Source organism: Ornithorhynchus anatinus, chromosome 19 (assembly GCF_004115215.2).
Source record: "Ornithorhynchus anatinus isolate Pmale09 chromosome 19, mOrnAna1.pri.v4, whole genome shotgun sequence".
Classification (NCBI taxonomy): Eukaryota; Metazoa; Chordata; class Mammalia; order Monotremata; family Ornithorhynchidae; genus Ornithorhynchus; species Ornithorhynchus anatinus.
The window spans coordinates 18678245-18699550 of NC_041746.1; the positions used below are offsets into that span (position 1 = coordinate 18678245).

Genomic DNA, 21306 nt, shown 5'->3' on the forward strand with positions numbered 1-21306 from the left:
TTATTATTTTGTCTTTCCCTCCCCACACTAAGTTGTAAAATCTTTCCAGGGCAGGAACCGTGTCCACCCAATGAATTGGACACTCAGGAAGCACTCACGGAAGATTGGTTCGTGGATGTTGACATATATGTAAATTATACTAGTGATGGTATTAAGCACTTAGTGTTTGCCAAATGCTAAACTGTGTGCTGGGGTAGATACAAGAAAGGTAATCAAAGTGTCCCATATGGGGCTCACAGACGGAGAGAGAGGGAGAGCAGGAATCTTATCCTACTTTTACAGATGTGGAGGAGACAACAATGAGGCTTGGGAAAGCACGTCTGAACAGAGGCAGTCATCAATCAATCGCATTTATTGAGCGCTTACCGTGTAGAGAGAGCTCTACTAAGTGCTTGGGGGATTCTGATTTAACAGTATAACAGAGTTGGTAGACACATTCCGTGCCCCTTAATGAGTTTACAGTCTGGAGGGAGAGACAGACGTTAATATAAATAAATAAATTACAGATCTGTACGTAAATGCCATGGGACAAGTCAAGGGCTGACCAAAGGGAGCAAATCAGGGTGACACAGAAAGGAGTGGGAGAAAGGGAAATGAGGGCTTAGGGAAGGCCTCTTGGTGGAAATGTGCAGTCGATAAGACTTTGAAGGGGGGAAGCGTCTGTCCGATATCAAGAGGGAGGGTGTTCCAGGCCAGAGGCAGGACGTGGGCGAGAGGTCGGTGGCGGGTTAGATGAGATCGAGATACAGCGAGCAGGGTGGCGATAGAGGTGTGAAGTGTGAGGGCTGGGCTCTAGTAGGAGAACGGCAAAGTAAGGCGAGAGGGGGGCAAGGTGATTGACTGCCCTAAACCCATTGGTGAGGAGTTTCTCTTTGTCGTGGAAGAGGATGGGCAATCCCTTGAGTAGTGGGGAACATGGATTAAACGTTTTTGTAGAAAAATGATCCGGGCAGCAGAGTGAAGTATGAACTGGAGAGGGGAGAGACAGGAGGAAGGAAGGTCACCAAGGAGGCTGATGCAGTAATCAAGGCAGGATGGAATAAATGTTTGGATTAATGAGGTAGCCGCTTGAATGGAGAGGAAAGGGCGGGTTTTAGCAGTGGCGTGAAGCTTGATTTAGGGATAGATTGAACATGTGGATTGAATGCAAGAGATGAGTCAAGGATAACGCCAAGGCTGCAGGCTTGTGAGACAGGAAAGATGGTGGGACCGTCTCCTGCCAGGTCCAAAGGGCGGATTCAGGACGTCGGCATCGGCATCGGCAGGAAATGTTGGGTGAGGAAGAGTGGGGAATTGGGTGAGGCTGGCGTTTGGCTTACTCCGCTAATGAAATTAATTCAATCGTATTTATTGTGCGTTTACTGTACACAAAGCACTATACTACATGCTTGGGAGAACAACAATAATAATAATAATGTTGGTATTTGTTAAGCGCTTACAATGTGCCGAGCACTATGTTAAGCACTGGGGTAGATACGGAGTAATCAGGTTGTCCTACGTGAGGCTCACAGTCTTAATCCCCATTTTACAGATGAGGTAACTGAGGCACCGATGAAAAGACACATTCCCTGCCCACAACGAGCGTAAAGTCTGGAGGACAAGCTTACAGTCTAAAAGACGAGGCAAGGTGGGGGAGAAGGAGAAACAGGGGCGGGGGGCGGGGATTGAATTTATAGCTGGGTGTCCTCTTCCCCCTCCACTATAGTAGCTGGTAGCGATGCTCCTGCTTAACTCGGCTCTCCCCTGCCTGGAGTGCACGGTTGCCCTCAAGCAGGATCCTCTAATAATAATGGTGGTATTTGTTAAGCGCTTACTATGTACGAAGCACTGTTCTAAGCGCTGGGGGGATACAAGGTGATCAGGTTGTCCCACGTGGGGCTCATAGTTTTCGTCCCCATTTTACAGATGAGGTAACTGAGGCACAGAGAAGTTAAGTGACTTGCCCACAGTCACACAGCTGGAAAGCGGGCGGAGCCAGGATTAGAACCAATGACCTCTAGACTGTGAGCTCGTTGTGGGCAGAGAAATGTTACTGTTTAATGTTGTATTGAATGCTTACTGTGTGCAGAGAGCTGTACGTTCCCAAGCGCTTAGTGCAGTGCTCTGCCCACAGTAGGTGCTTAATAAATATGATTGAATGAGTGAATGAATGGATGAATCCACGCCCCTCAGAATGGCAGTAGAGATCTTCCCCAGAATTGGCGCTTAGCAGCGTGGCGTAGCAGATAGAACACAGGCCTGGGAGTGAGAAGGTCAGGAGTTCTAATCCCTGCTCCACCACTTGTCTGCTGTGTGACCGTGGCCAAGTCACTTCACTTGTCTGGACCTCAGTTCCCTCATCTGTAAAATGGGGTTTGAGACTGTGAGCCCCACGTGGGACGGGGACTGTGTCCAACCTGATTTGCTTGTGTCCACCCCAGTGCTTAGTACAGTGCCAGCACTTAATAAATGCCAGGATTATTGTTATTATTTTCTGCCCAATGCTTTGCCTGTCCACTGCCACTCTCAGAGCTCCCAGGTTGTGAACCAGGGATCGCTCTGGGGCCCGGCCCTCGGGAGACAAAGATCTCTTGCCCGCCAGCCGGCAGGCCCGTTTCATGTCCTGCCTGAGAAGATGGACAGAGCTTGCGGGAACCAGGGAGGGGGCAGTTGGGAGCAACCCGAGCTCAACCTGTCTCCCCGTGAGTCACGGAGCCGCCATCTTGACCCATCAGCCCCTCTCCAGTTCAGAGGGGTGGGACCGCTCAGCGGTTTCCTGCCCGACTTTTCCCGCCTGTGTTTTGGCCGTGGAGGCTGATGTGGCCACCTCTTGGCGAGTCCGCTGGTAGCTTCAGAGCCGGAGGTGTTCGACCCTGGACTGGACCAGCTCCCTGGCCATGTAGAAGCCTAAGTATCTTAATAAATTTCCCAAGGCCACCACATTTCCTCAGCAATTTCCAAAGCCCTGATTTGTTGGCACTGTCAAATACCCTCAAAAACACTGCTTTAAAGATCAAATCCTCAGTTCTGTATTTCGGTCTGAAATCTCAGAGTGATTTTGGCTCAATAATCCACGGGTCTTGGCAGTAGGGAGTCTAGAAGAGTTCTTGCTAAAATTCTACCGGAAGTGGTAAGATGGTCAGTGGTTTTTGCAATCACTTTTCTTCCCTTTCTTCTTGAAGATGATAATTATTGTAGCATACGTGGTGTTTCTGAACATTTCCTCCCCGTTACATTTGTTGAAGGAGAGCTCAAGTCACCGCCTTACTTATACACTGCTGTAGGGATGCTCTCAGAGTTATACATCATTCTGTAGTATTGTGTGTGCAGAGCACTGTACTAAGCAGTGAAGAGAGAACAATACAATGGAGTTAGTAGATATGATCTCTGCCTATAGGGAGCTTGCAGTCTAGATCTGCGTTGTTTTCCATTTTTATGGCTCTGCAGAAGTCAATTTTTTTTAATGGTATTTGTTAAGTGCTTACTATATGCCAGGCTGGGGTAGATGCAAGATATCAGGTTGGAAACAGTCCATATCCCACATGGGACTCACGGTCTTAGTCCATGTTTTACAGATGGGGTAACTGAGGCACAGAGAAATTAAATGACTTGCCCAAGAGCACACAACCGACAGGTGGTAGAGCCGGAATTAGAAAGCAGGACCTCTGACTCCCAGGCCCAGGCTCTTTCCACCAGGCCACGCCGCTTCTCAATTTCTTGATCAGAAGTTAGAGCTAAGGTCACGCATTCCCAGATGGCTTAAAAATGCTTCTTCCCTGAGGATGGAAGGCACATTGAGAAACTCCCTAAAGTGTTCTTGCCACCTAAAGTAAAATACCCTTTTGATTGATGATGCGGGCGGGTCCATCTTTACTTTCAGTGGCACTGTCTTGGTGGGTACCGAGCTTTGTTAGTGAATAAAAGTGCGTAGTTGGATAGCGGTCAGTGTATCCCTGGATCTCTATAGCTTTAGTGTCCTGTCAGTGATTATGCATTTTCTTAGCTCCATCTATATGTATCCTGACAGGCTTCGGAAGGCCTCCATTTTGTTATGATCACAGGGTGCCGCAAGATACATTTGTTACATTTCCCGCTCTGCCTCAAGTAGTTTCTTAATGTGAGTCATTTTCATCAAACCGGTCACCGGAATTTTAAACGTATTTATTGTAATAATCGGATCTTTGTATTCAGAGACTCACTTTTGGGCCTGACCAAGTAAACGATTATGTCTGATGTACACAGGTATACAGTGTTCCCTATGCATTTGAAGATAATATTGTTAATTGCATTACTTCCTGTTCAAGGAAACCATCGCTTTACTTTCCCACACGGCACTTCCGCCAAGCCATTCTTGAGAAAGCAGCTGAGGCCCTTGCTTCTTAAAGATCACAGTTGTTTGTTGCTCTGCCTCTGTCCTCAAATTCAAGTTGAACTGATGAAGTCAGGATGGATTGATGTGCTCGGTAAACTCGGTGCAGAAAAGTCTACCCAAATCTGAGTTTTGGGGGCCGCCCCATCCCCTCCCCAAGGAAAATATAATAGCTTTCATGTGGAATAAAACAGTTGAGTTCTTTGTGGGCGAGGAACACATCTATCATCTCTGTTGTACTCTCCCAAGCGCTTAGTACGATGCTGTGCACGCAGTAAGTGCTAACTAAATAAGATTAACCGATTGATCGGTTGAGGAGTAAAGGAGCATCTGAGTCCTAATTCTGATGCTGGAGACGGATCAAAGGAGAATCTCTGGGTCAGATAAAAGGACCCTAGGATCCCTTCCTCCCCCAACAGCTCAGAGTCTGGGTGGAAGTTATGTGCTGGCAGAGCTGGAAAATGTGTCCTAGTATTTCAAGGTACATGTTCTTTTCCATGAGATAATAAAATGTGCAGTTTTGCAAACATATATGGAAGTTTACCAGAGTGGGACCTTTGTCTTGCCTTGTGAATTCTTCAGAAGTTTTGAATACAGTGTCAGCAGGAAGCCTGATTTCACAACATCTAGTAAGCCTTCTTTAGAGACCTGGAGTTTGTCTTTATGCTTCACATCCCTTTTGGCCTACACTCATAATGCATTTCATGGAATTGATTTCTGCATTATTCCGTTCTGTGAATTATGTCCCCTTGGCAACCAGTGGTAGCTTTCCAATCTCTCCTTCCAGTGGAGATTTTACGAGGTATATAAGATTTTCCTGGGTGATAGCCTGATTTTTTTTTTTTAGTAGTATTTCTTAAGCACTTACTCTATGCCAAACACTGTTTTTAAGCGCTGGGGTAGACACAAACTAATCAGGTTGGACACAATCCCTGTCCCCCTCATAGTCTTAACTGATTTCTTGTCCTTCAGAATAATTTAAAGCATCAGGTCCCCACCTGATTATCAGATTTTCCTGAGTGCTTCGAGATCAATCCATCAATCAATCGTATTTATTGAACGCTTAGTGTACTAGTATTGTATTTAATACTGTACTAAGTGCTTGGGAGAGTACAACACAACAATATAACATATTCCCTGTCCCCAATAAGCTTAAGGTTTAGAGAGGGAGACAGATATTAGTATAAATAAATAAATTACGGATATGTAATCAGTGCCGTGGGGCTGGGGGTAGGGGCTGAGTAAAGGGAACAAGCCAGGACGATGCAGAAGGGAGTGGGCAAAGAGGAAATGAGGGCTTAGTCAGGAAAGGCCTCTTGGAGGAGATGTGCCTTCAGTAAGGCTTTGAAGAGGGTGAGAGTAATCATCTCTAGGATATGAAGAGGGAGGGCGTTCCAGACCAGAGGCAGCCCGTGGGGGAGAGGTCAGTCAGTCATTCGTATTTATCAAGCACTTACTATGTGGAGGGCACTGTACTGATCGCTTGAGTTCAATATAACAGACACATTCCCGGCACACAACGAGCTCAGTCCAGTGAGTAGGTTGGCATCAAACATGCAAAACCAGCCAAAATGTAAAAGTATGTCTTTAGTTCCAACCTTTGAGGAGATTACGAAAACAGGCAAATTCCACAGAAAGAGGGTAAAGACCCTGAACTCGATAGTATGACCGCAGAAAATAAAGAGGGCACGTAAGCAGTGTGGCCTAGTAGAAAGAGCGTGGGTCAGAGGATCTGGGTTTTTCTAATCCCAGCTCCGTCACTTGCCTGCTGCGTGACCTTCGGCAAGTCATTTCACTTCTCCGGACCTCAGCTTCCTCATCTGTAAGATGAGGATGCAATATCTGTCCACCGTTCTACTTAGACTATGAGTTTTACGTGAGACAGGAACTGTGTCTGACCTGATTATCTTGTATCTACCCCAGAATGCTTGTTCAGTGTTGTCATGTAACAAATACTACCATTTCTTATTATTAATGTTATCATCATCATTAATATTGTCATCGTGTCCACACAAGTTCTTCTTTAACATGTAGATTACCAAAGAAATGTGGAAAGAATTCAAAAATACCACCCAGATCATTCTCTTCAAAGGGAAAGGTATGAGAGCTGGCTGGAAACACACTCGTTTGCAGAGTAGACAAGATTCTAGCCGCATTCGGACAAAAATGTAAACCAAAGATATCTTTGCAGTATGGCAAATTCAGTAGTAGAAGTAAGAGCGCTCTACTTTACCCTTACATTGTATGAAAGCTTTAGTCCCCCTTCCCTCCCCCGCCTCCCCAAATTTAGGCTTCCTGGGCTTCTCAGTAATTCATCAAGTCATTAGGCTATTTTATAATGGCATGATTGGCTATCAGAAATTAACAAATTGTAGACTAAGTAGAGTGGCCTAATGGAAAGACAACAACAACAATAGCAGTGTTGGTATTTGTTAAGCGCTTACTATGTGCAGAGCACTGTTCTAAGTCCTGGGGGAAATACAGGGTCATCAGGTTGTCCCACGTGAGGCTCACAATCTAAATGCCCATTTTACAGATGAGGGAACTCAGGCACAGAGAAGTGAAGTGACTTGCTCACAGTCACACAGCTGACAAGTGGCAGAGGCGGGATACGAACCCATGACCTCTGACTCCCAAGCCTGGGCTCTTTCCACTGAGCCACGCTGCTTCTCTAGACCATGGGCCTGGGAGTCAGAAGACCTGAGTTCTAACCCCAGCTCAGCCACTTGTCTGCTGTGGGACCTTGGGCAAGTCACAAAACTTCTCTGTGCCTCAGTTTCCTCATCTGTAAAATGGGGATCAAATCCTACTCCCACTTAGATTGTGAGTCCCATGCAGGACAGTCAATCCGTCAACTGTATTCATTGAGCACTTACTGTATGCAGAGCACTGTACTAGACATTTGGGAGAATATGCTATTAAGAGAGTTGTTAGATACGTTTCCTGCCCACAGTAACCTTTCAAGTCTAGAAGGGGAAAGGGACTAGATCCAACCTGATAACCTTGTATCTGCTCCAGTGCTTAAAGCAGTGCCTGGCACATAGTAAATGTTTAACAAATATTATTATTATTAATATTATTATTATTGTACCTGATGGGGGAGCAAAAGACCTGCTCACTCGGCTATACATCTGAGAAGAATTCATGATAGAAGGGTCATAAGCAGATGCTGTTGAATAATAATAATAATTGTGGTATTTATTAAGCATTTACTGTGTTCCAGGCACTGTACTAACCTCTGGGGTGGATACAAGTCCACCTAGGGCTCACAGTCATAGACAGGGAGGAAAGAAAAGTGGGCACGAGGGTTTTTATAACATGAAAGGTTGGGGTCGGAGGTGCGGGTGGAGGAGACAGTTTTGGACCGAATACACATCCAGAGACAACTGGGAAAAATTTCTGACTGGACCAGTTTACATGCATCTTTGAAAGTCTTTGAGAAAGTTACTCAGGATGGGGGAATGCCCAAGACTGTGCTCTTGAATAAATACAAGAAAACTAGCCAGTGATGATAAACTGTTCTGCACAACAGTGTGGATTCCCAATTAGGCTGAAGAAAATTGAGGGTTTGTACTAGCCCATCCTCGGGTAGACTTCTCCTAAACCAAAGATAAATATGGTGACCAAAATACGGTACCTAGGCATGACACATAGGCAAAGAATCAACAGGATCAGCATATCATTTGGGAGATTGAAAAGAAGGAGTTTGGCTTAGTGGATAGAGCACGGGCCTGGGAATCGGAAGGACCTGGATTGTAATCCCGGCTCTGTTGTGTGACCTTGGGCAAGTCACTTCACATCTCTGGGCCTCAGTTACCGTGTCTGTAAAATGGGGATTAAGGCTGTGAGCCCAGTGTGGACAGGGACTGTGTCCAACCTGATTAGCTTCTATGTTCCCCAGCGCTTAGAACAGTGCTCGACTCATAGCGCTTAATAAATACCGTGTTATTATCATGGACAGTTTGATGACACGGTATAAAGGTGTGTTAGGATTCCAACCTTCTATTGGATGTGACATCTGGGCCCTACTCCGGGAAGTACATCTGACTTCTCAAACAATGCCACCGGCATAACCTGTAACCAATCCGAACATAAAAACAGCGTAGCCTAGTGGATCGAGCCCAGGCCTGGAAGTCAGAAGGACCTGGGTTCTAATTCTGGCTCTGCCATTTGTCTCCTGGGTGACCTGGCGCAAGTCACTTAACTTCTCCGTGCCTCAGTTGCCTCATCTGTAAAATGGGGATTAAGACTGTGAGCCCCGTAGGCGACAGGGACTGTGTCCAACCTGATTAACTTGTATTTACTTAGGTACTTAGAACCATGCTTGGCACATAGTAAGCACTTAACAAGTACCATTATTATTATTATTACTATTATTATTAATAACATGGCAGGACTAAATCACAAGTATTAATGTCCCGGAGTGCACTCGGCTCATTGGCATGGAAGCAAAACTCTGTCCGGCTTCACTCGGCTATACATCTGAGAAGAATTCATGCTAGAAGGGTCATAAGCAGATGCTGTTGAATAGTAATAATAATTGTGGTATTTATTAAGCATTTACTATGTTCCAGGCACTGTACTAAGCTCTGGGGTGGATACAAGTCCACCTAGGGCTCACAGTCATAGGCAGAGAGGAAAGAAAAGTGGGCACGAGTGTTTTTATAACATGAAAGGATGGGGTCGGAGGTGCGGGTGGAGGAGACAGATTTTGAAAGCAAGCGAGAGATCTCTTGAGAGATGTCTGGAAAGGATGAGAGAGTGGACGGGGCCATTAAGAGGGAGCTGGAGAGGTGAGGGCAAGATCTGGGGAATTTACACACGATGGTTTAGATTTAGTCAACAAAATACCAGTAAGACTCATGAGGTGAAAAAGGGCACAAGTGGGGAGACTGGGGGTTTCAGGATGATGAAATTCCACTGGTCTCCAAGTAGGTGACGGAGTGGAGTGGAGTGTGAGGACAGGGAAGTTGACAAGTCAGAGGAAATGGGCAGCTGAGAAGTCATCGGGAACATCCATGTGGATATGGAAAGTTCTGAGGTTCAGTGTATAAATGAAAGCAAAAAGGAAGGTGAGAAAGGTATCAAAACTGCTCAAAAAATTTATGATGCGGCCATGGGGGCTGGTAAGTAAAGGCAACAAGTAGTTGAACCGGGTGACAGAGCCAGCTGACATGGACTTCAAAGGAAGAGAAGGAGTAGGAGGGAGAAGATGGGATGGTGCTAAAGTGGCACTGTGGGGCAAGAAACAGACTATTTTGCTTTCCCAGTGAGTCTGGAGGAGAGTAGGAGAAGGTGAAAAGCACAAAGGGAGACAGTAGCCTCAAAAGTCAACCAGGTTGTGCTGATGGTGAGGAAGAGCAGTGCCTGGGGCGGGAACAGGTTGAGGATGAAGTGGAGTTGTCCCGTCAGGCCAGAGGGATTCGACAGGCTGCATTTGTCTAGGGTGTGAAGCGAGGGGTGAGGAGGAGTTGGATGGAAGTATTCAGTCAAATTTATTGAGTTCTTTCAGTGTGCACAGCGCTACTCTAAGCACTTAAGCTGGTAAGATGCGACACTGGGAATGGGGAGACCGGGGAGGCGGTGGGGAAGAAGGATCGATTTGTGGTGATTAGTGGGAGGGGTGAATTCATGATGAAATCCTTGAACCTCAAGGACCACAGCATCTAGACCCTGAATAGAAGCGACCTCAGTTTCCAGTTCTTAGTCCAGAGAGACCACAGCTAAGGGCGACTGAGTTTTCCCCACTCGGATCTAGGGCGACCACAATTTTCCGCCCCTGGCTCCGCGTGGCCACAGCCAAAGAAAATAGTCCTGTGTGGGTGACTAGCAGCCTCTCCCCAGATGGCCTCTTAAAGCAATCTTCCTCACTGAAATTGTACTATATGGCTAATAAATAGTAGTAATACATCCTCACGTGCTTGAATCTCCCCTATCCAGTGGGTCCTCCTTTGGTGTCTGAACTTTTTCAGGGTTGCGGACCTGAACCCAATATATTTTTTGGGATCGGTAACTTGAATGTTCGGTGACCCTTTCGATCGGAGTCCCCGAAAAGAATGGCAAGTAGCCTCCCACGCTGCCCTGCTGCAGTTGAAGAGCCGAGTGACTACTTTTGACCCAAATTGTCATCTAGCCCATAAGGCGGAGAAGCAGGAGCAGAATCAGCCTCCCAAGTTAGAGAGTTCAGTAGTTAACTAGAGAACCGGCTATTAAGTTGCACTTTGAAGAAAATATTGCAGGTACCACAGTGATCTTTTCTTCCATCATCATGAGCACAGGAAGTAGTACCTTCGCTATATCACACCGAACAGAGGGTAATGATATTATATTGCTCGGCTTACGGAAGAACCTGATGGATTTTCAAAGCAGTTTAAATGGCTCCACGCTAAATTACTCCTCCTCTTACTCCTGCAGTGGTAGCCGTCTAAACCCAGAAGTGAGAGAGAGGACCATAACTTCACTGGCGGCCAGGAATGCGTTTGGGGATTCTTTAGTGCCTGAGAATTAGAAGGCAGTGTTGACTCTTAACCGAAAGCCCTCCCTTAGATTACTCTTTCATTCTTAATGGGTGAATTCTATAGGGATGTGCAGATTCAGCCCCCTTCAGCTCCTCACGGGAAATTCCTCTGACAGACTTCTAACTCTAAATCACACCCAAGCTCAGAACGAGCCGCAGAATTTTCGTTTGGTTTTTTAACGGCATTCGTTAAGCGCTTACCGTGTGCCCGGTACTGTACTAAGTGCTGGGGTAGATACAAGCTAATCGGGTTGGACACATTCCCTGTCCCACATGGGGCTCACAGTCTTAATCCCCATTTTCCAGCTGAGGTAACCGAGCCATAGAGAAGTTAAGTGACTTGCCCAGGGTGTGACAGCAGATGAGTGGCAGAGGGAGGATTAGAATCCAAGGCCCTCTGACTGCCAGGCCCCCGCTCTATCCACCTGGCAACACTGCTTCTCATTTTGATTGAGGTCAGCCAGTGGAGATCAGGGCAGCCCCGGAGTCCTGATTTGAGACGGGGACTGTTGAGAGCTAGCGGTTCCAAAATGAACATAGCTAAGAGAGACTCAATCAACACCCACTGACTCATGCGGCTTCTTTCTGGCTCATTTCGGGCTCCTTTTTATGTAACCTGCACCATGAGGTTACTTTTGTTTTCGCCTAAATATAACCCCTTCCTCTCTGCGTGAGCATCGCCTACCTGTCTTATCAAAATAAGACCATGAACTCACAGGCTGGGCCCTAAGCTAAACTCATTCATTCATTCAGTCGCATTTATTGAGCACTCACTGTGTGCAGAGCACTGTACTTAGCGCTTGGAAAGAACAATTCGGCAACAGACAGAGACAATCCCTACCCAGTGGCTCACCGTGTAGAAGGGAGGGACCGACAACAAAACAAACCAAATAGACAGGCATCAACAGCATCAAAATAGATAAATAGAATTAAAGATATGTACAGAGTCTATATAAACTCAGTTTTCTCCTCAAGCTCCCATCACAACGATGCTGTCAAATGATAAAGTTGATTTCTCGGAGAGCCAAGAGGAGAGCTCAGGACGAGGAGCTTGGCTGTAATTGAGATGTTTAAGGAATACACAAATAATAGATATTCTAAGTACACTGCCCTGGGAGTATTAGAATTACTCGCACTGGGGACTTAGGACAGTGCTTTGCACACAGTAAGTACCCAGTAAATACTGTTGATTGATGGATTGATTAAAAATGATATCTAAATGAAAATGGACAGAGCTGGTGGCCCACCAGGTGGATATGTAATTGTGGAATTTGGTAATAATAATGGTATTCGTTAAGCGCTTACTATGTGCCAAGCACTGTTCTAAGTGCTGGGGTAGATACAAGGTAATCAGGTTGCCCCACGTGGGGCTCACAGTCTTACTCGTCAATGGGCAGGGACTGTCTCTATCTGTTGCCGATTTGTACATTCCAAGCGCTTAGTACAGTGCTCTGCACGTAGTAAGCGCTCAATAAATACTACTGAATGAATTACTCCCCATTTTACAGATGAGATACCTGAAGCACAGAGAAGTTAAGTGACTTGCCCAAAGTCACACAGCTGACAAGTGGCAGAGCCGAGATTCAGTCTCCCGATCTCTGACTCCCAAGTCCGGGCTCTTTCTACCAAGCCACGTTGCTTCTCCTATAATAATTACTTACTATATGCCAAGGAGTGGGGTAGATAAAAGATGATTAGGTCCCCATGAGGCTTAGAGTCTAAGTTGGAGGGAGAAGAGATATTGAATCCCCATTTTATCTGTGAGGGAACTAAGGCACAGAGAAGTGAAGAGAATTGTCCAAGATCACACAGCAGGTATGTGGCAGAGCTGGGATTATTAATAATAATAATAATAATGTTGGTATTTGTTAAGCGCTTACAGTGTGCAGAGCACAAACAGGGTAATCAGGTTGTCCCACGTGAGGCTCACAGTCTTCATCCCCATTTTACAGATGAGGTAACTGAGGCACAGAGAAGTGAAGTGACTTGCCCACAGTCACACAGCTGACAAGTGGCAGAGCCGGGATTCGAACTCATGACCTCTGACTCCCAAGCCCGTGCTCTTTCCACTGAGTCACGCTGCTTCTCTAGATTAGAACCCGGTCCTCGGACTCCTAGGCCTGGGCCCTTTCCATTAAGCCCCTCTGGTTCCCTAAATATGGGTCGGTATCATTCGATTTCCCTACGTGAAGGATGGTGTGGGGAGAAAACGATACCTAGGTGACGTTGATCAGGGGAGTGGTCTTGGGGGCAACAGGAGACCTGAAAATAGGTTGAAGGGAGGGCTCACCGGTCACTGAGGACCGGTGGTGGGAGAAGTCTGCATGGAGTACAGGAAGGACAACCTGAGCCAGTCACAGAGCATTAGCAGGCGGACCTCTCTTCCCGCAGCCCAGTGGGATTTGACTTTTTTAGTTGCTCTTCACTCCTGCCGTAAAGTCCGGGCCTGGACAGGCCCAGCCTGCGCATCCCACAGATTTCAATCTTCCCCAAGCAGGAGGGGCCGGCCCAAGTCGAACCGTGTTGGATCAGATCAATCCAGGAGGCCTCATTTCCCCGCACTCCCATCACCCCCTCGCCCCTTCATGTTTCACAGAGCTCGGGCCTGGCAGTCAGAAGGATCTGGGTTCTGATCCCGGCTCCCCCACCTGTCTGCTGTGTGACCTTGGGCCAGTCGCTTAACTTCTCTGGCCTTCAGTTACCACATCTGTAAAAAGGAGATTAAGACGCTAAGCCGCATGTGAGATAAGGAGTGTGTCCAACCCAATTCGCTTGTTCACATCCCGGCACTTAGTACAGTGCCCGGCACGTAATAAAAGCTTAACCAAAGCCACAGTTGCTATTATCTGGGGGAACGGGGACCATATTGGGACAGCCAAGATGCCACCAGGGTATATGATAATTTCTCACCCTTTCTGTTGCCTCAGGACTCTGTAGCTAATTGCTTTCAGCAGCCCTGCAGGAGAGGCAGCGTGGCTTAGTGGAAAGACCCGGGGCTTGGGAGTCAGAGGTCGTGGGTTCTAATTCCTCTCCACCACTTGTCAACTGTGTGACTTGGGCAAGTCACTTAACTTCTCTGCACCTCAGTTACCTCATCTGTAAAATGGGGATTAAGACTGAGAGCCCCCCATGGGACAATCTGATTACCTTGTATCTACCCCAGCACTTAGAACAGTGCTTGGCACATACTAAGTGCTAACGGATTCCGTCGTCATCAACAAGAAGCTCAAAGGTAACCCACAGAAAGTGTGTAACTTACGTAGATCTACCGAAAATTGCTTTTTCTTTAGCGAGCAGATTTCCATTCTCCTCCCCTCCTTTGCAGCTTCTAAAACATCAAGATGTGGAATCCTTCTACGGCTAAAGCTAGGTAGAAGTAGGATAGGCATTCACTGGAATGGGGTGGACTGGGGCAGAAGTCCTCACTTCCTATTCAAGAAGAGGAAGGATACAAACTACACCATGACACCCCCTCTCTCCCTGCCTCCCTCTTCCCCCCCGGCTGCAGACAGATACCCCACCACAACAGTTCCTTGAGCAAACAAGCATGAGAAATTCTGGAGTGAATCATCTTAAAATTACAAAGATCAGCTGGTGTCCAAACTCACACTACCAGTACCTCTGGAATGAATGTGACCTAGAAGAAAAAGCACAGAACTGGAAATCAGGAAACCTCATTCTAATCCAGGTTCTGGCACTGTCTGTGGTGCTTAGTACAGTACTCGGTACATAGTTATTAACAATTTTTATTGTTAGTATTATTATTATTCACCCTGGGTTCTAATCCCAGTTCTATCACTTAAATGCTGTGTGATCTTGGGCAAGCTACTAAACTTCTCTGTGCCTCCATTTCCTCAGCTGCAAAATGGGGATTCGATGCCTGTGCTTCCTCCTACTTAGACTGTGAGCCCCATGTGGGGCGGGGACTGTAGTTGACCTGATTTCTTGTTTTCAGTGGCATTTGTTAAGCGCTGGGGTAGATACAGGCAAATCAGGTTGGACCCAGTCCCTGTCCCATATAGGACTCACAGTCTTAATCCCAATTTTACATATGAGGGCATTGAGGCACAGAGAAGATAAGTGACTTGCCCAAAGTGACACAGGAGACATGAGGTAGAGCTGGGATTAGAACCCAGATACCGTATTTACTAATGTAACTGGCCCACTTTTTTGCATAATTTTTGCAACCCCAATACAAGGACGGGACTAATAGGCAAGGATTGAAATCTAACAGTGAGAGCAGCAGGAGAAAAAGGAGGAGAAGGAAAGAAAGGAGGGGAGAAAGAAAAGGAAGATAACCTTCTCTTATCAGGTATCAGTAACAGATAGCTTCTTTTACTGTAACTTAATTGTCCACCCTAGAATATAGTTTGCATACTGGCATATACTTTGCTTTTATAACCACGTTGTGTCAGTAGGTGAGTCACTGTTTTCTGCCATATCTCCTCTCACTTGATCCCCTCTGCCTGCACAAACACACACCCCCTAACAAATACGTCCACTGCTTAAATCTCATTGAAGCCATCAATCATTAGGGGTGAAAACAAGAAGAAAACGAAAGGTGGAAATCCGTAATTATGATCGATCTAAATTAAAGGCTAGGGAAGGCAGCCTGATGGCCTTGCACAGGTTGTGTTGCGGCCTGCCTTCCATTCTGGTTTAGCTAAAATGGCTCAGCATCGAGTGGGGTTTCTGAGCCCCCAGTAGTCTGCGAGATCGCTTTCGTGTCACTGCCTCCTTTGCCGTTGAGGGCCCTGAGCAGGATATGTGTGCTGACTGCTTATTCAGTAGCATTCGGACTAAAGCAGCGGCAGCGAGCCTGAGAAATTCAAAACCTTTGTAAAGCATGAAAAAGTTAGCACCTTTGAGACTTGTGTTTCTTTCATGTGCTTTAGGTCAATTGCTAACTAAAAAGATTCAGGGAGGTTGGGTTTCATGCTTGTCTCATTTTCAGCAATCAAAGTTTACGTGCCCCAAACACCCTACAGACACCCTCACACAGAGACTTTCAAACCAAGGGATTGAAGACCGGGTGGTTTTTATAAGTCAGTATGTGAGAAAAGCAAAGTGTTTACCGGAAGAGCGATTCTCTAGGCTGTAATCTTTCCCTACTCCGTTCTTTTAAAGGATTTCAGTTTTCGTGACTGGAAAAGTGAAAGAATCCATGATTTCTAAAGGGACGAAGACATTTGCAGAATCACTGGGAAGGAAACTATAGAAACTAGAAAAAGCAGCAGAGTGGGCTTTTGTTGGACTCTGGAGGGTGAGCTTCTTCTTGTTGCACTCGTTGCACTGGGGAACTTTTGATTACATCTGCTCAAACAGCTGCTTTGTGCTAATGTATTTTCTGTGGCTTTGCCAGGTGACACCATGACACCCCCTCTCTCCCTGCCTCCCCCACCCCCCAGCTGCAGACCGGTACCCTACAACAACAGTTCCTTAAACAAGTACAGCAAGTAAAGTCAATTTTTGCCACCGTTGCCCACATGGGACTTTGACTTTCCTGTTTCTCTTAGCCGGTAAAGGAGGGAACCTACACTTTGCCTCTGCCTATTTTCATGTTGTATTTATTGCAGTACAGCAGCAAGAAAGGTAGAGAGATGCTGTCTTCACAATCAGTTTCAGAAAAAAATTCTCCGCAACTTTGCGGGAAAACTTTTCAGTGTTGAAGCCCGGAAATGCTGAGCATTTCAGATGCTCTTCTCCAGCTGCTCCTGTTAGAGGAGGATGCCATGAACAGCAGAGGAGCATGAGAGAAGTCAGTCAGTCAGTCTGTCGTATTTATTGAGCGCTTACTGTTGCAGAGAACTGTACTAAGCACTTAGGAGAGTGCAATATAACAATAAACAGACACATTCCCTGCCCACAGCAAGCTTAACGTCTAGAGGGGGAGAAGCAGCCTGGCCTAGTGGATAGAGCACGGGCCTGGGAGCCAGAAAACCTAGGTTATAGTCCCAGCTCTGCCACTTACCTGTTGTGTTACCTTGGGCAAATCACTTATCTCTGGGCCTCAGTTTCCTTACCTATAAATTGGGGATAAAATAGCTGTTCTCCCTTTCCTTTAGATCAATCAATCGTATTTATTGCACGCTTACTGTGCAGAGCACTGTAACAAGAAGAATTAGGGTATCTGTTAAGCGCTTACTACGTACCATGCACTGTTCTAAGCGGTGGGGTAGATACAAAGTAATCAGGTTGTCCCATGTGGGGCTCACAGTCTTAATCCTCGTTTACAGATGAGGTAATTGAGGCACAGAGAAGTTAGGTGGCTTTCCCAAGGTCACACAGAAGACAAGTGGCAGAGCCGGGATTAGAACCCACGTCCTCTGTCTCCCAAGCCCGCGATGCAAAAGGGAGTGGGAGAAGAGAAAATGAGGGCCTCGTTAGGGAAGGCCTCCTGGAGGAGATGTGCCTTCCCTAAGGCTTTAAAGGTGGAGAGAGTCGTTATCTGTCAGATATGAAGAGGGAGGGGGTTCAAAGCCAGAAGTAGGATGGGGCAAAAAGTGAGCAGTGAGATAAATGAGATTGAGGTACAATGAGTAAGCTGGCATTAGAGGAGTCAAGTATGCAGACTGGGTTGTAGTAGGAAATCGGTGAGGTACGGTAGGAGGGGCCAAGGTGATTGAGGTAATGAGTTTCTCTTTGATGAAGAGGTGGATGGGCAACCTCTGGAGGTTCTTGAGGAGTGCGGAAACATAGACTGAAAGTTTCTGTAGAAAAATGATCTGGGCAGGAGAGTGAAGTATGGGCTGGATTAGGGAGAGTCAGGAGGCAGGGGGATCAGCAAGGAGATGGATGCAGTAATCAAGGCAAGATAGGATAAGTGCTTTGACTAGAATGGGAGCAGTTTGGATGAAGAGGAAAGAGCAGATTTTGGCGATGATGTGTAGGTTAAACCAATCAGTCGTATTTATTGAGCACTCACCGTGTGCAGAGCACTGTACTAAGCACTTGGGAAAGTACAATATAACAGAAACAACAGGATTTAGAGACAGATTGACTATCTTGGTTGAATGAAAGAGATGAGTCAAGGATAAAGCCAAGGTCATGGGCTTGAGAGAGACGAAGGATGGTGGAGATGTTTACAGTCACAGGAAAGTAAGATGGAGGACAGGGTTTGCGTGGGAAGGTAAGGACCTGCTGTCTCCATTTCCTCTCCTTCAGTTCTCTCCTTGACCCACCCAATACGGCTTCCACCCCCTTCACTTCATGGAAACTTCCTCTCAAAGGTCACCATTCAATAGTATTTATTGAGCGCTTACTATGTGCAGAGCACTGTACTAAGCGCTCGGAATGAACAAGTCGGCAACAGATAGAGACGGTCCCTGCCGTTTGACGGGCTCACGGTCTAATCGGGGGGAGACGGACAGACGAGAACGATGGCGATAAATAGAGTCGAGGGGAAGAACGTCTCGTAAAAGCAATGGCGACTAAATAGAATCGAGGCGATGTACATTTCATTAACAAAATAAATAGGGTAATGAAAATATATACAGTTGAGCAGACGAGTACAGTGCCGAGGGGATGGGAAGGGAGGGGGGAGGAGCAGAGGGAAAGGGGGAAAAAGAAGGTTTAGCTGCGGAGAGGTGAAGGGGGGGTGGTAGAGGGAGTAGAGGGAGAAGAGGAGCTCAGTCTGGGAAGGCCTCTTGGAGGAGGTGAGTTTTAAGTAGGGTGATCTCCTTCTTGCCAAATCCAATGGCTGTTTTGAGATGTCAGTAGAAATGTCCTGAAGGCAGGAGGAAATGGGAGGCTGCAGAGAAGGAGAGATATCCGGGCTGGAGATGTAGATTTAGGAATCATCCACATTGAGATAGTAGTTGAAGTTATGAGTGCAAATGAGTTCTCCAAGGGAGTGGGTGTAGATGGAGAACAGGAGTTGACCCCAAACTGAGCACTGAGGGACTCTGACAGTTAAGGGGTGAGAGGCAGAGGAGGAGCCTGCTAAAGAGAGTGAGAAGGAGCGGCCAGAGAGATAGGAAGAGAACCAGGAGAGGACAGGGTCAGTGAAGCCAAAGTTGAATATTGTTTCCAGGAGAAAGAGGTGGTTGACAGTACTAAAGACAGCTGAGAGGTCAAGGAGAGTCAAGATAGAGTAGAAGCCATTGGATTTGGCAAGAAGGAGATCACTGATGACCTCTGAGAGGGAAGTTTCCGTGAAGTGAAGGGGGTGGAAGCCATAGTGGGTGGGTCAAGGAGAGAATTGAAGGAGAGGAAATGGAGACAGCAGGTGTAAGCAACTGCTCATGAGTTCATGTGACTGTGATACAGGAACTGTGTCTGATCTGATCATTTTGTGTTTACCCCAGTGCTTACTTTGTACAGTGCTTGGCACGTAGTAAGCACTTAACTAGTGGCTCAATGGAAAGAGCCCGGGCTTGGGAGTCAGAGGTCAAGGGTTTGAATCCCGGCTCTGCTACTTGTCAGCTGTGTGACTGTGGGCAAGTCACTTCACTTCTCCGTGCCTCAGTTCCCTCATCTGTAAAATGGGGATGAAGACTGTGAGCCTCGCGTGGGACAACCTGATTACCCGGTATCTACCTCAGCGCTTAGAACAGTGCTCTGCACATAGTAAGCGCTTAACAAATACCGACATCAAACAAAAAACTCCTTAGTATTAAGGAATTTAAGGCACTCAGTCAGCTCTCTTCATCCTTCCTTATCTTGCTGATCTCCTTCTACAATCCAACCGGTAAACTCCACCACTCCTCTAATGCCAACCTACCCCAGCGCTTAGAACAGTGCTCTGCACGTAGTAAGCGCTTAACAAATACCAACATTACCGCAATCATTATCATCATCATCATCATTATTACTGAACGAACGCAAAATGGGGATGAATCCCAGCTTTCCATTTGGGGCCTATGAACAATTCCAAGTTGGCTTCTCATCTCACTTAACAAAGATTCATTTAAGGGGAACCATTGGATAATTTTGCCAACCACTTTTCTAGCACCAAATCTAAGAAAGATTCAGAAGGCTCTAAATTTTATTACTGAATTAACTCATTCATTAAATAGTATTCACCGAGTGCCTAATGTCTGCAAAGTACGCAGTTCCAGGAAAAGGTATGTGGGTGAAAATTAAGCAGGGTTCCTGGGCCCCCGGTGGGAAGGGTGGGACCCAAAAGGAATGTGAAATGATGCCACCGATAAATAAAAAATAGCTATTTCTGAGGGCACTGGCAGGGATTGTGACAGGCTCCAAGAAAGACACGGATAGGGAAGGAGTTTTTTTGCCTAGTACTTATTTCTGTGGTTATCCCTCACTATCCAATGCTTAAAATCACTCCTATGTAAACTCCTTTCCTTATATTTACTGACACTGTCATCTGACTTCTCCCTATTTCTCTAAGCTGAGTATGTGCAGTGAGTTGTTCTGTACACTCATTTAAATTTCTACAACCGTTAGCCGTGTCCATTCACCACCCACGTTTGTACTGCCAGTTTACAGTCCACTACCTCCTTGGGACTAGAAAATTCTGAAAATTCACTTTACGAATATTGCAGATACGATACCGAAAAAAGCATTTTGCGCCTTAGCAGCTTCTCTCTCCACTGTGCGTCCCATTGAAATGTCAGGCTCTACCAATTCGCAAGCCACTCTGATTCGACACTGGAATTTCACCTCATGTGTAATGTGCAATTTGATTTAAAATTTAAAAGCTGAAATGTAACATGCTGCAAAATGAAGTGGCGTTTGAGCCTGACGAAACTTTTTTCAGCTTGGTCGGACATTCACTCAACACCAAAGGACAGATGAGTTACTCAGATTAAAATATATCTTCCCTGTCTCATTTAGCTATAAGTGTCTAAGCCCTGCAATCCACAGTAATAATGCTGGTATTGGTTAAGCGCTTACTATGTGCAGAGCACTGTTTTAAGGGCTGGGGTAGACACGGGAATCAGGTTGTCCCACGTGGGGCTCACAGTCTTAATCCCCATTTTACAGATGAGGTAACTGAGGCACAGAGAAGTTAAGGGACTTGCCCACAGTCACACAGCTGACAAGTGGCAGAGCTGGGATTCGAACCCATGACCTCTGACTCCAAAGCCCGTGCTCTTTCCACTGAGCCACACTGCTTCTCTAAGGCTAATGAGGATAAATAATCAGTTAACCATATCTACTGAGCACTTCCTTTATTCAGAGCACTGTACTAAGGGCTTGGGAGAGTACAACATAACAATATAACAAACATTCCATCACGCAACGAGTTTACAGTCTAGGGGGGGAAACAGGCATTGATATAAATGAATGAATTACGGATACATACATAAGTGCTGAGGGGTTGATGAATAAAGGAAGCAAGTCAGGTCGACACAGAAGAGAGTAGGAAAAGAGGAAATGAGAGCTTAGGGAAGGCCTTTTGAAAGACACGTGCCTTCAATAAGCCTTTGAAAGTGAGGAGAGTAATTTTGTCTGTCAGATGTGAAAAAGGAGGACG

The 21306-nt window shown here is 46.3% G+C and overlaps 1 protein-coding gene across 4 annotated transcripts in view; it reads left to right on the forward strand.

Annotated features, from left to right (window-relative positions):
- The window catches only part of FYN (FYN proto-oncogene, Src family tyrosine kinase), a 245068-nt gene that overhangs the window by 124250 nt on the left and 99512 nt on the right, over positions 1–21306 (forward strand). Inside the window, exon 1 of one of the 4 annotated variants that reach the window (XM_029047554.2) lies at positions 16015–16128. The exons of the other annotated variants lie outside the window; for them this stretch is intronic. The gene's annotated coding sequence lies outside the window, so the exon portion shown is untranslated. Of the gene's footprint in view, positions 1–16014; positions 16129–21306 lie in introns of those variants that run through there. 4 annotated transcript variants of the gene reach the window in all.